Source organism: Myotis davidii, unplaced genomic scaffold (assembly GCF_000327345.1).
Source record: "Myotis davidii unplaced genomic scaffold, ASM32734v1 scaffold803, whole genome shotgun sequence".
Lineage (NCBI taxonomy): Eukaryota > Metazoa > Chordata > Mammalia > Chiroptera > Vespertilionidae > Myotis > Myotis davidii.
Genome location: NW_006295567.1, coordinates 2,630,959 through 2,647,512, shown reverse-complemented (window position 1 = coordinate 2,647,512; position 16,554 = coordinate 2,630,959). Strand labels below are relative to the sequence as shown.

General features: G+C 36.8%; 1 protein-coding gene across 1 annotated transcript in view; it reads left to right on the top strand.

Moving 5' to 3' along the window:
• The window catches only part of SMAP1 (small ArfGAP 1), a 127,248-nt gene that overhangs the window by 25,077 nt on the left and 85,617 nt on the right, over positions 1 to 16,554 (top strand). The window contains exon 2 of the mRNA XM_006770329.2: positions 10,671 to 10,804. The gene's annotated coding sequence lies outside the window, so the exon portion shown is untranslated. The remainder of the gene's footprint in view (positions 1 to 10,670; positions 10,805 to 16,554) is intronic.

Sequence of the window (16,554 nt, the reverse complement as noted above, 5' to 3'; positions counted from 1 at the left end):
AAGAATTTTTGCAAATATTTATGAAGGTTGTTGATCTGAAGGTTTTGTTTCTTGTGATATCCTTGTCTGGTTTTGGTATCAGGGTTGGCCTCTTAGAAAGAATTGGGAAATGTCACTCCCCTTTGATCCCCTCAGTTTCCTGAAGCAGTTGTGTAGAATTTGTATGCTTGGTAGATTTCCCTAGTGAAACCATTTGGGCTTGGAGTTTTTTTTTGCTCTATAGTTTTAAATTACAGATTCAGGTTCTTTAATAGATATTGGGCTACTCAGGTTACTTATTTATTTTTCCTTCTAGAAAGATCTCATTTGTGTCTTTTAGGGAATTTGTTAACTCATTGTAAAGTATGAATGTAAAGTTATTCATAATATTCCCTTATTATCTTTCTAATACTTGTAGAATCTGGTGATGTCTCTTCTCCCATTTCTGATATTGATCATTTGTGATTTCACTTTTTTCCTAATCAGTCGGGCTAGAGGCTTCTCAATTTTATTGATATTTTGAAATGACCACCTTTTATTTTAATTGACTTTCTTTGTTTTTTTCCTATTCTCTATATCATTGATTTCTGGCCTGATCTGTATGTTACCTTTGTTTTTGAAAGCTATTTTAGTACTAGAGGCCCAGTGCACGAAATTTGTGCATTCTGGGGGTGGGGGATCCCTCAGCCCAGCCCTCTTACAGTCTGGGAGTCCTCGGGGGACGTCCAACTGACAGCTTAGGCCTCCTTACAGTTGGACATCCTTAGTGCTGCCGCAGAGGTGGGAGAGGCTCCTGCCACCGACGCTGCCCTTGCCAGCTGTAAGCCTGGCTTCTGGCTAAGTGGCACTCCTCCTGTGGCAAAATAACTTTTGGTGCTAATAAACCAGGGAAGGAATTTCTACACACGTGCTAAGTTATTCTTTACCTTACTTATACAATAGTGATGCTAATTCTACAGACTTTATTATTTTTAGCCTCATATTCAAAGATGTCTGCTTTCCTGATGGCTTTACAAACATTTGTTTGGGATACAGTGTTGTTGTGGCCTAGTCCAAAGGTTATTTTGCCCAGTCCAAACATTTCAGATGTTTGAGGAGTAAGGTGTGCAAAATAATTCAATTCCTCTGAGATGGTGTCCTTTTATATCATTTTCGCAATAGTTATATTTAAAATTATTTAGAGCATCTGTTAATGTAATACTTAGAGTTACTAACACAACGTAGGAGAAAATGCAGAACTATTAATGTTGCTACTACCGACTAAGTGATGCAAAACAAGTTAATCTACTAAATCAGTCGCCCCATTCTCTGAAGGCTAAATGAGTTTATAGAGAAATCTCTTATGATGTGCTCTTCATATATAAATTTGATGTTATTTTGCTGACTGCTGATATCACAATTATTTTCAACATCAAATGAAAGTATTTGCTTATATTCTGTGGAATATTATTAAATACTAGAGGCCTGGTGCATGAAATTCATGCATTCGTGGGTGGGGGGTGGCCCTCAGCCCAGCCTGCACTCCCTCGCAGTCCGGGAGCCCTTGAGGGATGTCTGATTGACGGCTTAGGCCCATTCCCTGTGGGGAGCGGGCCTAAGCTGTCAGTTGGAAATCCTTAGTGCTGCTGCAGAGGTGGGAGAGGCTCCCACCACCACCGCTGCACTTGCCAGTCGTGAGCTTGGCTTCTGAGCGGCCCTCCCCCTGTGGGAGCACACTGACTACCAGAGGGGCAGCTCCTCCATTGAGCATCAGCCCCCTAGTGGTCATTGTGCATCAGTGGACTGGTTGTTCTGCCGTTTGGTTGATTTGCATATTAGCCTTTTATTATATAGGATTTCATGTTTCAAAGATCATCTCATTCTATTTTGTGCTGTTTAAAATATTTGTTTATATACTTGTAGCTTGCTCAAACTGGTACAGAATTTACCTTAGTCTTTGCATTTATTCTTCATGCTAAAAGTGCAAGCAAGCATATTAGGCTTTTTTAAAAAGCAATAGTTCTAATATAGAGAGACACAGACTATTTAAAGTATTTTTTCCACTTCAAGCTGAACGCTAGTATTAAGCCAGCACCTAAATATGAAGAAAAAGCAAATTGCTTCTTGTTAATAATGTAGTTAACAAACAAGTGCAAACTCTGAGTAAATCGGGGCTTTTTAAATTTAAAAAATATATTTTTGTTGATTTCAGAGAGGAAGGGAGAGGGAGAGAGAGACAGAGACATCGATGATAAGAGAGAATAACTCATCTGCTACCTCTTGCTGCCTCCTGCACACTGGGGATCAAGCCCGCAACTCGGGCATGTGCCCCAACTGACTGGGAATCAAACCATGACTTCCTGGGTCATAGGTTGATGCTCAACGATTGAGCCACACCAGCCGGGGTATTATATTTTCTTAAGAAGCTGTGATTTTATTCATGTCACTGGCCTTTTCAAAATTGTTCAGTGACTCCTTGTTGCTAGTAGTATAAAATCAAATTTGGGAATTAAGGTTCTCTGCATTGTCTTCAGCCTATATTTTCACTTATGCTAACCTCTTTTGTTTTCTGCCAGCTGTTGGTGACCAAAGATACTATTTGCTTCCGCCTCTTCCTGTGGGGTGGTTTTTAATCCTACCAGAGTAATGTCAGGGCCTACAGGCTATTTCCTCTGTCAGGAACCCTTTCCCCAGATACGTAATTGGCTTCTTGCTTTAGAACAGCGGTCCTCAACCTGTGGGTTGTGACCCCTTTGGGGGTCGAACGACCCTTTCACAGGGGTTGTCTAAATACATCCTGCATATCAGATATTTACATTACGATTCATAACAGTAGCAAAATTATAGTTATGAAGTAGCAACGAAAATAATTTTATGGTTGGGGGTCACCACAACATGAGGAACTGTATTAAAGGGTCGCGGCATTAGGAAGGTTGAGAACCACTGCTTTAGAACTTTGTTCAAATGCTACATTATCAGTGTTGTGTTCCCTGGCCATTGTATTTAAAATAGCATCCCATCTTTTTTCTAAGCACTTCCTATTCTTTTTTATCCACTTAATTTTATTTTCTCCATAGTATTTATCAGAATCTGAGATCCTATACATTTTGTAACTTGTTTGTCTCCTTGTTTTGCTCCACTGAATATATAGGTCAAGAGGGAAGGGAGTTTAATCTGTCTTAATTTCCTACATATAAAAAGTTCGTGGCACATAGTAAGCATTCAGCACATTTTTTATGACAATGAGTCAGTGAATGAGTGAATGAATAATTAGCTTTCTAAGTCTTTTCTGCTCATCCAACTCTCATTTATCTTTCCAGGCCCACTTCAAAGTTGCACCACATTCATGAAGCTGCCTTTGAATGAAGCTGTTTCCAGTTACTTCAAAGTAGCCCATCATGATTTTTTTTCCTCTTTTGAACTTGTGGTATTTTCTTTTCAGTATGAGAGAATTTTCTAATAGATATAATTACACATGGTTGGAGAAGGCTGCAAGATGGGAAAATTCTATGACTTAAAATGTTTAAAGAGTGACAGAATGACCCAGACAGTAAAGAGGAGAGTTGATATTGAGTAGTCTTCCTTTATCTGTGGGGGATACATCCCAAGACCCCCTCATGTATGTCTGAAACCAAAAATATACCAAACCCTATATATGTTGTTTTTTTCCTGTACATACATACATATATTCATACATACCTGTAATTGAAACCAAAAATATACCAAACCCTATATATGTTTTTTTTTTTCCTGTACATACATACATATATACATACATACCTGTAATAAGTTTAATTTATAAGTTAGGCACAGTAAGAGATTAACAATGATAACTAATGATAAATTAGAACATTTATAAAAGTATACTGCAATAACGTTATGTGAATGTGGTTTCTCAAAATATCTTCTTAAAATCACCCCTTATTTTTTGTTAATGGTTTGATATGACTTATTTCAGGGGGATCCCTTGCTGAAGTCTTCATATAGGCTCAGTGCTTTCTGGAGCAACACTGCCCATCAGTTGGTACACATTTTCTTTTCATATTTTCTATACACAAATTTAATACTTTTTCCATTTTAACCAAGCACTTATACACTGTGGCTGTAAGTTATGCACTTGGAGGTGCAGCAGCAAAACTAGCATAGCATGCATATATATCACATACATATACATATGTGTGTGTATATATATATATATTTCCTTATTGAGAACTTTAAACCGTTCACTTTAAGCTTCTCTTCAGCTTATCCAAATAGTCAGTATCACTACCCTTGTGCATTGGGAACATTATTAAGTAAAATAGAGTTACTTGAACAGAAGCACTGCATTATCAGGACAATTGTCTGATAACTGAGACAGCTACTAAGTGAGTAGTAGCTGGGAAGCTGGGGAACACATATATCCAGCTTGTATCATGTCCCTGACAGGACTGGATGGTGAGAGATTTCACCATGCTACTCAAAATGACATGCAGTTTAAAACTTATGAATTGTTTATTTCTGGAATTTCCCATTTAATATTTTCAAACCACAGTGGACCACAATTTACTGTGGGTAACTGAAACCATGGATAAGAGAGGACTACTGTGTATAGTTCTCTTTGTGCTAGGTGCTTATGTATTTTATGTCCTTTAATATCAAAGGACCCTGAAAGATGTAGATGAACTTGCCCTATTTTATAGTTGTAGAAACTGACATTTAAGATAGGCCATATAATTTGTCTATAGTTTCATAGCCATAAGTGACTGATTGATGATTTAAACGCAGGCCTGACTTTATATTGTGGGAAGAGCTGTTATACTGCCTTCAGTGAGCAACTACTTCATGAAGTCAAATCGCATTTTTACCAAGAAATGAAGGCCTGAATGGGGAAGAATGAGGACACTTGGTTAGGAAGAGAAAAAAAATTGGTAGTGGAGCCCTGACTGGTTTGGCTCAGTGCATAGAGCATTGGCCTGCGGACTCAAGGGTTCCGGGTTCGATTCTAGTCAAGGGCATGTCCCTTGGTTGCGAGCACATACCCAGTGGGGAGTGTGCAGGAGGCAGCTGATTGATGTTTCTCTCTCATCAATGTTTCTGGCTTTCTGTCCCTCTCCCTTCCTCTCTGTAAAAAATGACTAAAATATATTTGAAAAAAAAATTGGTAGTAGTATAATTAATTAGAAACATCAAAAGGGAAACAGGGGCATCAGTTTATCATTCTGTAAGATTTTGGCCTGGTGATAGGTCAAGATTTTTATTTGCTACAGAGTTAGTGGATCTTATTTTAATTTTTTTTAAAAAAACCCTTACTGGAGGATATGGCTTTTAAATTGATTTTTAGAGTGAGAGAAACATTGACTAGAGAGAAAATGGATCAGTTGCCTACCATACCACCCCATGTGCCTTGACTGGTAATCAAACCTGCAATCTTTTGGTATATGGGATGATGCTCCAACCAACTGATCCACCTGGCTTATTTTTATTTATTTTTTAAAGAGACTCTTATTAGGATTTATTGCTTGGCTTTTGTTTTTATATGATTCAAGAGATCTTAAAAATTAAAATGAAAAATCTTAACTATTAAGCCAGTCTCCAGAAGATGATAATTACTATGTTCAATTAGATATATATTAATACTTATCAAGAGCTTACTCTGTGTCAGATACCATGGCTTCATGCCTGATATTTCTCTTTATCTCAAGTCCTCCGCATCTTGAGATCATTTGCTAGTGTCTTCTCAGCTTCAACTACTAGTTCTGCTTGCCATTTTTCCATTTCTGGTAAAGGAAGGAAAGAGCAATGATATTTCATGCCTACATTTAAAGAAATATATACAGGTGTTTAAAAAACTGCCTTATTGAGGTATATTTTATATACTCTAAAATCTACTTATTTTAAGTGTATAATTTCAGTGATTTTAATGTATTAACAGAATTTTGAAACTATCACCATGTAGAATTTTAGAACATTTCCATTATTACACAAAGATTTCTCATGCTTATTTGCAGTAATCCCTCCCTCCTCTTCTACCCCCATCACATAGTACAGGTTCTTTTGCAAATTTATAGTTAAATTTACAGTTTGGAAAAATATTTTCATGGGTTGTTGCTTGCTTCTCTTGGTCCTTCACAAGTGTACCTAATCCATAACATAGCTGACTGTGAACAATGAAAGGCTAGTCACTCTTGGGTAAAGAACAAACGGGCCTTGTGGTTAACAAAACAGACAGAGTGTCTTCTGGTTTCATGCTTGATCCTGGACAATATTTTGATGCAGGTAGCTTCTCTTTCAGATCCTTTTATTGCTTTGGTGTGTACATCCTCTGGGCACCCTGTGATGCTGCCTTTTGAATTGCCCTTTACATCCCAGTTAATTTTGTCCTACTCTTCTCCTCTGTTCCCCCTTGATTAAAATTCTCTATCTTTTGCTATTTCTTTCTCCAACAGATAAAACCAAACCAAATCAAACCTAGTTTTACTGCCTCTAACCTTGTGTATTATAGGAAAGAAAGTGAATTTATAATTTGGGAAGGATTGGTAATTCTGGAGAGATGACAATTACTTGCATTTTTAAGCCTGCGCCCTCTTGCAGTCCTGGACCCCTCGCTCCTAACTGCCTGTCTGCTTGCTCCTTACCACTTGGCTTGATGCTCCTTAGGGCTGCTAGGGAGGTGGGAGAGGCTCCCGCCACTGCCACTGCCGCTGTGCTCACCAGCCATGAACCTGGCTTCTGGCTGAGTGGTGCTCCAGCTGTGGGAGCACACTGACCACTAGGGAGCAGCTCCTGCATTGAGCATCTTCCCCCTGGTGGTCAGTGCGTGTCATAGTGACCGGTCGTTCTGTTCATTCCGGTGTAATGGTCACTGGGCTTTTATTATATACAGTGGGGCCTTGACTTACGAGTTTAATTTTTTTCCGAGACCGAGCTCATTAAGGAGCTCATTAACTCAAATTACTCTGTCAACTCAATGCAAAAAATCATCCGAGAGACAGCTGGTATCTCAAAAAACTCGTTAGTTGGGACACTCGTAAGTCAAGGCCCCACTGTACTAGTAGATGATTCATCCTTCAGTAAACCTCATTTTCCACTTTCTACAGCGCTTTTGTAGCTTGAAACTACCTTTTATCTCTATTTGAAAGTTATTAGTCATTTGGTACTGATTTTAGGTGCATATATATCACACTTTAAAAAATATCAAATCAATATTTAAATAAGAGAAACTTAACAGTAACCAGGTGCTGCAATGATGTAGTTTCTGGCTACAGCATTATACAGGGTGTTCCAAAAAAATGTATGCATACTTTTTTCTTAAAGCTCAATTGATATTTCTTTCTTTTCAGGACCCATTAGAATGAATAATTATCAAAGTGCGTATACATTTTTTAAGACTCTATAGTATATTTGAAACTACTTAGGGTGGGAGGGGCACTGTACATTTTACTTAGAATGTACCTTATCCTTATACCTTATCCAGATTTTACCTGTTATAACTGGACTTATCTTGCAGTAATCACTTCAGATGCCACTATCTCTATAATGCCTGCATTAATATCCCTTGCCAACATTCATATTTTCTTCTTCTATGCTCCCCCATCATTTGCACTATTGTATGTAGAGGGCACAAAGGTGTGTCATATTACATATAAATTGATAAACCTGTGAGAGAGAGAGAGAGAGAGAGAGAGAGAGAGAGAGAGAAAGAAAGAGAGAAAGAAATAGAGAAAGAGAGACAAGGAGGGAAAATGAGAGGGAGGGAGGGAAGAAAGAGAGAATAGATGGACTAGTGGTAGGGTTTTTCACCTAAAATTTGACTAGGTTTCACCAAGTTGTTTTTTAAGAGATTATACCTATTTGTATTTGGCTTGGTCTTTTGAGTTGGAAACTTTATGTTTATGGTCTTTTAACAGCATTTACTTATCACAGGGTAGATAAGTACTCATTAAATTGTTTGGTGAATGAAAATTAGGATTTCATGCCAATAATTACTCACTGACTACCTTATTGAGCAGCTATTATCAGGGCAGTTTTAGGTAAATTTATGAAACTAATTTTTTAGAGTGGATAATACATTTGTAACTTCAGTTAGGCTTTTAAAAACTTATTTTTAGAGGTTCCTAAGATATGATAGCTATATTCCAAAGAAAGAGGCATTGACAAAATTATATTATTATTTAATTTGGTCAAAAGTGATTAGGACTAAAGTTTTCCATAAGTGATAGCATTTTTTTTCCTTTTAGCAACTAATGAAATGGTTTTTATATCATTCAGTTGTTTAAAACTTAAAACATCACCTAACATCTATGTATATAAAAGTCTAAGTAACCGTCTGACCGGTAGCTATGATGTGCAATGACCACCTGGGGGCAGACACTCAATGCAGGAGTTGCCGAGCTGCGGTGACTTGCCAGTGGCGGTTCTCGGGTGATGCACACTGGAACCAGAGAGGAGGGAGCCTGATTCCAGTGTGCGTCACCTGAGAACCACCCTTTCGCAATCTGGGACCCCACCTGCCAGAGGGACCCCTCTCACTCTACAGACGCCCTTCCAGCCACACTTCTCACTCTGCAGATGCCCTTCAAGCCGCAGGGCTGCCCCAAGCGCAGTCTGCCCGGGGAGGGACCGCGGGGAGGGACCTTGGGAGGGACCTTGGCTCCAGGGCGTGTCTGGCCCATCTTGCCCAGTCCCTCCCTGCTCTGCTGGCCACCTTCTAATTAATTTCCTTTCATTGTGCACAAATCCATGCACCCAGAGCACTAGTTCAATTATATTTAGTTTTTACTCAATAGTAATGTCCCATTTTTTTTGTTACTGCTAGCATTATTATTGTACATGTTCTTTATACATATTTATCCTTGTATAACCTTTGGTTATTGTAAAAATGCACCACTGTATTGTGTGCTAAGCTTTTTACCTGCATTGATAGTCCTGACATTATGCAAATGATGCTTTCTGCTTAATTCAATCAGTTATTACATCAGGAAAACTGCTCTAGAGAAAAGTCACCATTCATATTTTGCTCTGCTCCCTTAACAGATATTCTGAGGGAGTTCATTCTATTTTATGAATAGAATGAACCTGAAATGCCTTGAAAATCTTTTGTTTTCCCATTCTTGATTCATTGCCTTTTTGGGAATTGTTTTTGAGGAAAGTTAAGATATACTTGTTTTACAGATCAATATAGAAACTTCTCTAGAGAAGAAAAAATATTGTATTTTGATTTTCCAAATTTCTTAATATGACACTAACTTATATGTAAGTTGTGCTTTAAAATGTTCAACATATTTTTCACACATGTCTCATCTAAGTAATTGAGGCCAGGCAATCCTAACTGTTTATAGGTGAGAACCTTGTTCTCAGTGTGTTCCCTGCCCAGTGTAATTTATACAGCTCAAAGGTGGCACAGCACAAAGTCTTTTGGCCTCGAATTTATTTTGACACTATTAGCAATGAAACAGATATTTAAATAGAGCATGTCCCAGATGTTTGTCACTTTTTAGGTGTCATGTCTAAATTTAAAAGTAGGATATTTTAGCATAAATTGTATATGCATAACCTATCACCTAAGGAATTTGGGAGAGTATATTTAGTTTTACTGCATCATAATTACTAGTTTTAATCTCATTTTTCAGATTGACTCTGACCTTCATATAAAAAGTATGTACTTAAAACAGAAGTCTAAATTTTTTTAAAGCTTGATTTTTTTTATCCATATCTCTTACTGTATATGTTTTTATAGTTAAACTAGAGGTCTGATGCACAAAATTTGTGCAACGGGCTCGGCCCTTGTAGCTCCGGCTGCTTCAGCCGGCCCTCACAGCTCCGGCTTCATCCGGAAGGTCGTCCGATGGTTATTCTGCTCTTCGGTCTAATTAGCATATTAGCTCTTTATTATATAGGATGATTCATATAAATCTGTTAGTATAAGTCTCTATTTGACACAATTTCCAGATATTTTTATTTTTCCATTTTTACTTTGTTATACAGGGAATATGTAAAAATAGTCCTAAGAACATTTAAACTTAGGAAGAAAAAACATTCAAAGGTATGAAGAATAGTAAAGCTTCTATTCTTGTATACTTATGTGAGTTTCTCTACTGTGTTTTCCAGAATTTTTTGACCATGATCCAAAGAACTAACATTTTATAGCACACCTTACTTCATCTGTTAAGTTTTTAAATCTCAGGGTCATATTGGAGATTCATCTGATATAAGGCTTCTGGAGCCAATCCTTGTTTCTCACACTTGCCAACACTTAATAGATTAAATATATTCTGTAAATTACCCATTCATATCTTTCTGCCCATTTTTTTATTAGGTTGGTTATTCTTACTAATTTCTAAGGTTTATTTTTAAAAATCTCTTTTATTTTTATTTGTTAGTAATCTTTTAAGAACTTACTTTTTACTGTGGGATGTTACTACTCCTGGTTCAAATATGTGGAATGCAAAACTGTTCACATGAATTGATTAGATTTTGGGGAAAGTTTCTAGTAAAGCAAAATTAGCAAACTCATTAAGGTTCTTGAAGGTTGATTTGTAACCTTTCAGTACAGCCAAGACACATGTCTTCTTATCAATCTGCTGCTGGTGTCATTTGAAAATTTGAGCATGTAAATTCTGTAAGCCTTCATTATAATTGTATTAAAAAACACAGAATGATGTTTATGTGCTGTCATGATATGTATTTTAGTTTTTAATATTTGCTTTTCTTTGTTTCTTCTCCCTAATTAGGTCCCCGATGGGCTTCCTGGAATATTGGTGTGTTTATTTGCATCAGATGTGCTGGGATACATAGAAATCTTGGGGTTCATATATCCAGGGTCAAGTCAGTCAACCTAGACCAATGGACACCGGAACAGATACAGGTAAACATTTTCTTATGATAAATTATTAAAAATAATTAAAGTGAATTTAAAATCTTTAATTCTTCTTGCATTTAAGGATTTATATTGAAACTAAAGGCCTGGTGCAAGAATTGGTGCACAGGTGGGGGCCGGCTGGGGGGAAGAGCCATGGGTGGTTGGCCAGCTGGCCCCACCCCCGATTGGGGTGGGGGGCTGATTGGGAGTGGGGCCAGCTGGGGGAGGGACCACAGGTGGTTGGCTGGCCGCCTGGTCCCCTGGTCAAACTCCTGGTTGAACTCCCAGTCAAACTCCTGGTCGAAGGGACAGTTTGCATATTAGCCTTTTATTACATAGGATGGCCCTGGTTGTTGTGGTTCAATGGTAGTGTGTTGACCTGCACACTCTAGGGCAGGGGTGGGCAAACTTTTTGACTCAAGGGCCACAATGGGTTCTTAAACTGGACCGGAGGGCCGGAACAAAAGCATGGATGGAGTGTTTGTGTGAACGAATATAAATTCAAAGTAAACATCATTACATAAAAGGGTACGGTCTTTTTTTTTTTTTTTTTTTTTTTAGTTTTATTCATTTCAAACGGGCCGGATCCGGCGGGCTGTAGTTTGCCCACGGCTGCTCTAGGGTTATGGGTTCGATTCCAGGTGAAGGGCACATGCCTGGGTTGCAGATCTGATATCCTCCCACCCTCAAGATCCACGTGGGAGCCCACTCTTCCACTCTTTCTAAAAAATTGATGGAAAAAATATCCTCACACCTTGAGTGAGGATTTAAAAAAATAGATTGAAATGTAGTGGGTTGAAATAGTACGTGCCACATTTTAAAAACGTGTTATTTGAATTGTCAGTGGCAGTGTTTTTTTCTTCTTGGGACTGTAGTAAAGCCAGTTTATATAATCTATTTTTATCTCAAATGTTGATTTGGAAGTATTTAAAAAATGAATTCCTTTTCCTTGTGTTAATGAAATTTGCCCTCATAATTCCATAGTCTGTTTTGTTTTCCTGTCAGTAGAGGGAGCCTGTGTAAAGATAAAGGATAAACCACCTCTAGCATAAAAACAGTATTTCCCTTCTGTAGAGAGGTGTTCTTGATTTTCACAGGGCGTAATAGTTAGAAGGCAGCCCACTTAGCAGATGTTCTAATTACTGATCTGGACTTGTTTTGAATGGTTTAGCTTTGTTAGAGATAAGTTTGTAATTTTAAGGGTTTGCCATTTTTCCAGTATGACAGTCTTAAATTTTCAAAATCATAACTTCTAATCCTTAAGGTTGATTGCTGGTGTAAAAACGATGATTTCTACTGGTTTTATTTTATAATTCACAGTGAAATTATACTACTTTTACTTATACCCTTTTCAAAGTACTTTAAGTTAGTATGAAGACTAACTACACAAATACATGTAGTTGAACCTTAGTGATATACAGTCCTCCCATCAGAAAAAAGACCAAAAATAACACAAAAATTGGCAGGAATGGGGTGAGGTAAGAGTAGAAAGAATAGAATACTCTGGGGAGTGGGTTATTTTAAAAAAGATATGGTAATTTGTTTAAAGAAAGTAAAACTTCTATATTGAAGACATATTTATATCACAGTAGATTCTAGAGGTAGCAAAGAATTAAATATGAAAAACAAATTAATCTTAAAAGTACTCAACGGAAAAAAAAGAGTAGAGATCATCAGGCTATAAAGGCAAGCATAATTTATTTAGTTCCGTTTTAAATAAAGTTTTGAGCTTTTTACTGGCTAGGGCATAAAAGAAAATATTATACTTTATGTGTTTTCAAGATCCTTGAGGAGAAAATTGACCTGTTATATCAAGGAAGCAGAGCTTTATGAACATTCCACATAAGTTAATGTTCTTTTTTTGTTAATCCTCACCTGAGGATATTTTTCCATTGGTGTTTTAAAGAGTAGAACGGGGGTGGGAGAGGGAGAGAGAGATCGATTGGTTGCCTCCCACACATGCCCCCACTGGGCCAGGCATCGAACCTGCAACCCAGGTACCAGGAATTGAACCTGTGACCCTTTGGTGCTCAGGCTGATATTCAAACCATTGAGTAATACTTGCCAGGGCAAGTTAATGTTCTTATTAATATTTCTGTAGTAATTGTGATAACAGATTCATTACATTGTTTCTTAAAGTTGTCTTTAAGAAAATGTGAAGTATAGCTTGAAAATGTAACTTGGTGTTTGTAATGAGTTATGGAGGTAAAAAGCATTCAAAACCCGAGTGTATTTATTGTCTTTTTAATGGTTGATTCCATACGAAGGACAAAACATAAAATCCCCGGACAATTCAGTTCTCCAGAAATAATATTTTTCTCAACTAGGGTGTTGAAAGGAGTTGAACAGCTATTCTTTCCATACAGCTTAGAGCAGAACTTCCCAATCAGAGGGCTGCAGTTTACTGATTTTCCGTGGAATAGGTTACAGGTATACCACAAAATATAATACTATTTATATTTTGTGATATTATTATTAAAAATGTAGGGATTTTGAAAACAATTATTAAGTAATATATAGTCTTTGAAATTGTATTTGAACACTAGTCATATGGTTCCAACTGTCAACTTCCTGAAATAATTATTATTTTGGAATGTAAGATTTTGGTTAGTACTTGTCACCAGAGAATGCTCTGCATGGCTTCATATACCACAGAGCTCCTCTTCCAGGTGTTCTTTGATGAGAAATGTAGTTAGGACAGCCGTGGGCAAACTACGGTGCGCGCCGGATCCGGCCCGTTTGAAATGAATGAAACTATTGGGAAAAAAAGACTGTACCCTTTTATGTAATGATGTTTACTTTGAATTTATATTAGTTCACACAAACACTCCATCCATGCTTTTGTTCTGGCCCTCCGGTCCAGTTTAAGAACCCATTGTGGCCTTCGAGTCAAAAAGTTTACCCACCCCTGGGTTAGGATGTACTTATTTTTTTAAAAAAATCACATTAGTAGACAGTAAGTTTTACTTAAAAAAAGAAAAATGAAAAGAATAGAGAAGTCTAATCACACAGATAGGTATCCAGTATTCTTTGTAAGTAAAGCCCAAGTTGTTCCTTAAAAATTATCCTGGAACTTCTGTGCAGTATAGATGACCCCAAGGTTCTGTACCATAGAGCACAATCTTTATTTTAGTCTAGAAAATTTCAAGGCAACTGATTCTAAAAAGACAATAGAACAAAGTGATTAAGAAAGTTTTTCGTAGACTGCCAGAGTTAGACCTGTGTAGTTAGAGGTAGATACTTCATGTGTCTGTTTCTTCATTTGTGAAATGGGAATAGTAATAGTGCCTACTTCTGTCGGTTGCTGTGAGGATCAAATTAATATTGTTAAGGCATTTAGAATAGAACCTGGCATATTTTAAACACTCAATAATGTTAACTTGTCAGTTCTTAGTAGTATTAGTCCATTTGTTTATTATGTATAAAACCCTCACTATTGCCGCCTTGAATATCTTTCCAATCTTGAGCAGTTTAGCTTTCTAACGAATCTTTTGTGATGAATTGGTTGCTAAATGTAGTACTGAGTAAATAAATAGATTCATTGTGTGATATTATTGAGTGTAAATGAATATTTGTGAAAAATTATTTTTAGTAGTATTGGATGTGACGGCATTTTGAGATGAATAGTTAGATAATCATATCAGTTGTCTATTGAGGTTGCTCCTTATTCAGATTTAAGCATATCGTATTTCCTGTGGTGGAGATAATATTTCATAAAATCCAATTCTATTTATACCATGGCATTTTGTTTTTAAAAATTGAGGTGTAGTAATAGAACAATTTACAAATATAAGTGAGTTTTATATGTTTTGGCAAATGTAAATACTATGTCACCTCCAGCCCATTGAAGATATACAGAGCATGTCCATCACCCTAGAAAGTTCCTTTGTGCCAGTGTCTAGTCAAGTCCCTCAGGTGCAACCACTACACTAATTTTTATACTCTTAGGTTGCTATATATCGGCATTTTTGTCTTTTGGAGTTGGTTTTTATTAACTCTCTTAATTCACATTGTGGGAAGTAAAGATTAAATGTGACTTAGTGCTCCTTATTCCTATATTTTATAAGAATTTCCTTGTCATAAAAAATGCTTGGGCAGTATTTATTTGTAGAAGAGAAATACTTTTACTGCATATAGTTTGTCCCTATGTCTTCCCCTCCCACCACCCCAACATTTCATGAAAATAATGTTTCAAAGATGATACTTAATTTTGGTTAGTTGTTTTCTTTAGATCTTTTATTAATTAATGTAGAAATGTGATTTAATTTCTGAGCTCAGTTGAGCTATTAAATAAAAACGTTATTTTTTGTGCGACTCTGTAAAATGTAACTACTTAAGTTTTGCCTCAAGGTTTTCTATTGGTGTTGTATGTATAACATCTATATATAGATGTTGTTTGTGTGAAAGTAAGTTTTTAGGGCTTGTACCATATCATAGCTGTGTTAGAATTACTGTATGCTTATTTTTAATAAAAAATAAGTTATCTACCAAAACTTACTTTAATTTTTATTAGCATTTAAATGCAGTTTACTCACCTTAAATTTTAATCAAAAATTTTTTTAAATGTGGTTCATGGTCAGATTAAATGTCTTTATTGGATTTATTATTAGGTGCTTCTCATTTTTTGGAAAGGACTGATTTTTTAATACTTTTATAAATACTAGAGCTTTAATTTGTTTTGTACTGGTTCATTAACCCCAAGTCTTTTAATTTTTCCTCATTGTTTAACAACTTGTATTTATTAATTTTCATTGCCTATATTGAGGAGTTAAAATGAAGAGTATTTTTATTATAGAGAAATGTTACTTGTGGTCTCCAGTTTCTTAGCTCATTTTGTGTAGAGTCTCATAAATATTGCTGCCAAATAAAACATCTTGGTGAGACTTTGTTCAGTATTGCAAGTATACTTCATATTAACTTTTGGACCACTTTTAATGGATTGTGTATCTATAAATCTTTTAGTAATCTTCTCTTGCAGCCTCTTTGTTTATTACTTATGAGTGTCACTTATTAATATAGTACTTAGTGTTTTCTTGGGAACACCAAGGCCATACAACTAAAATTCATTCATTTAAACTTTTAAAAAATATATATTTTTTTATTGATTTCAGAGAGAAAGGGAGAGGGACAGAGAGATAGAAACCTCAATGATAAGGGAAAGTCATTGATCGGCTGCCTTCTGCACGCCCCACACTGGGGAATCAAACCCACAATCTGGGCATGTGGTCTTGACTGGAATCGAACTGGGGACTCTTTAGTCCGCAGGCTAACACTCTAACCACTGAGCAAAACCAGCTAGGGCCATTCATTTATAAAATATATTTTGGGGATATTTACATTTCTAATTGTCCAGTTTCCTTAGGCGTGTGATTTTCCTTAGTGAACTTGTCTTCAACATTTTATAGGTGTTTTTTTTAAAAATATATTGTATTGATTTTTTACAGAGAGGAAGGGAGATAGAGAGTTAGAAACATCTATGAAAGAGAAACATCAATCAGCCGCCTCCCGCACACCTCCCACTGGGGATGTGCCCGCAACCAAGGCACATGCCCCTGACCAGAATCGAACCCGGGACCCTTCAGTCGGCAGGCTGACGCTCTATCCACTGAGCCAAACCGGTCAGGGCAACATACAGTTCTTGACTCTGTTATACTTGTCTATTCATTTGTTTGCTTGTTCAGCGAGTAAGCAATTTTTAAGTACTCACATTGTGCCAACCATTATCTTGCAGTGGTTGGCAACCTCATTAGTCAACA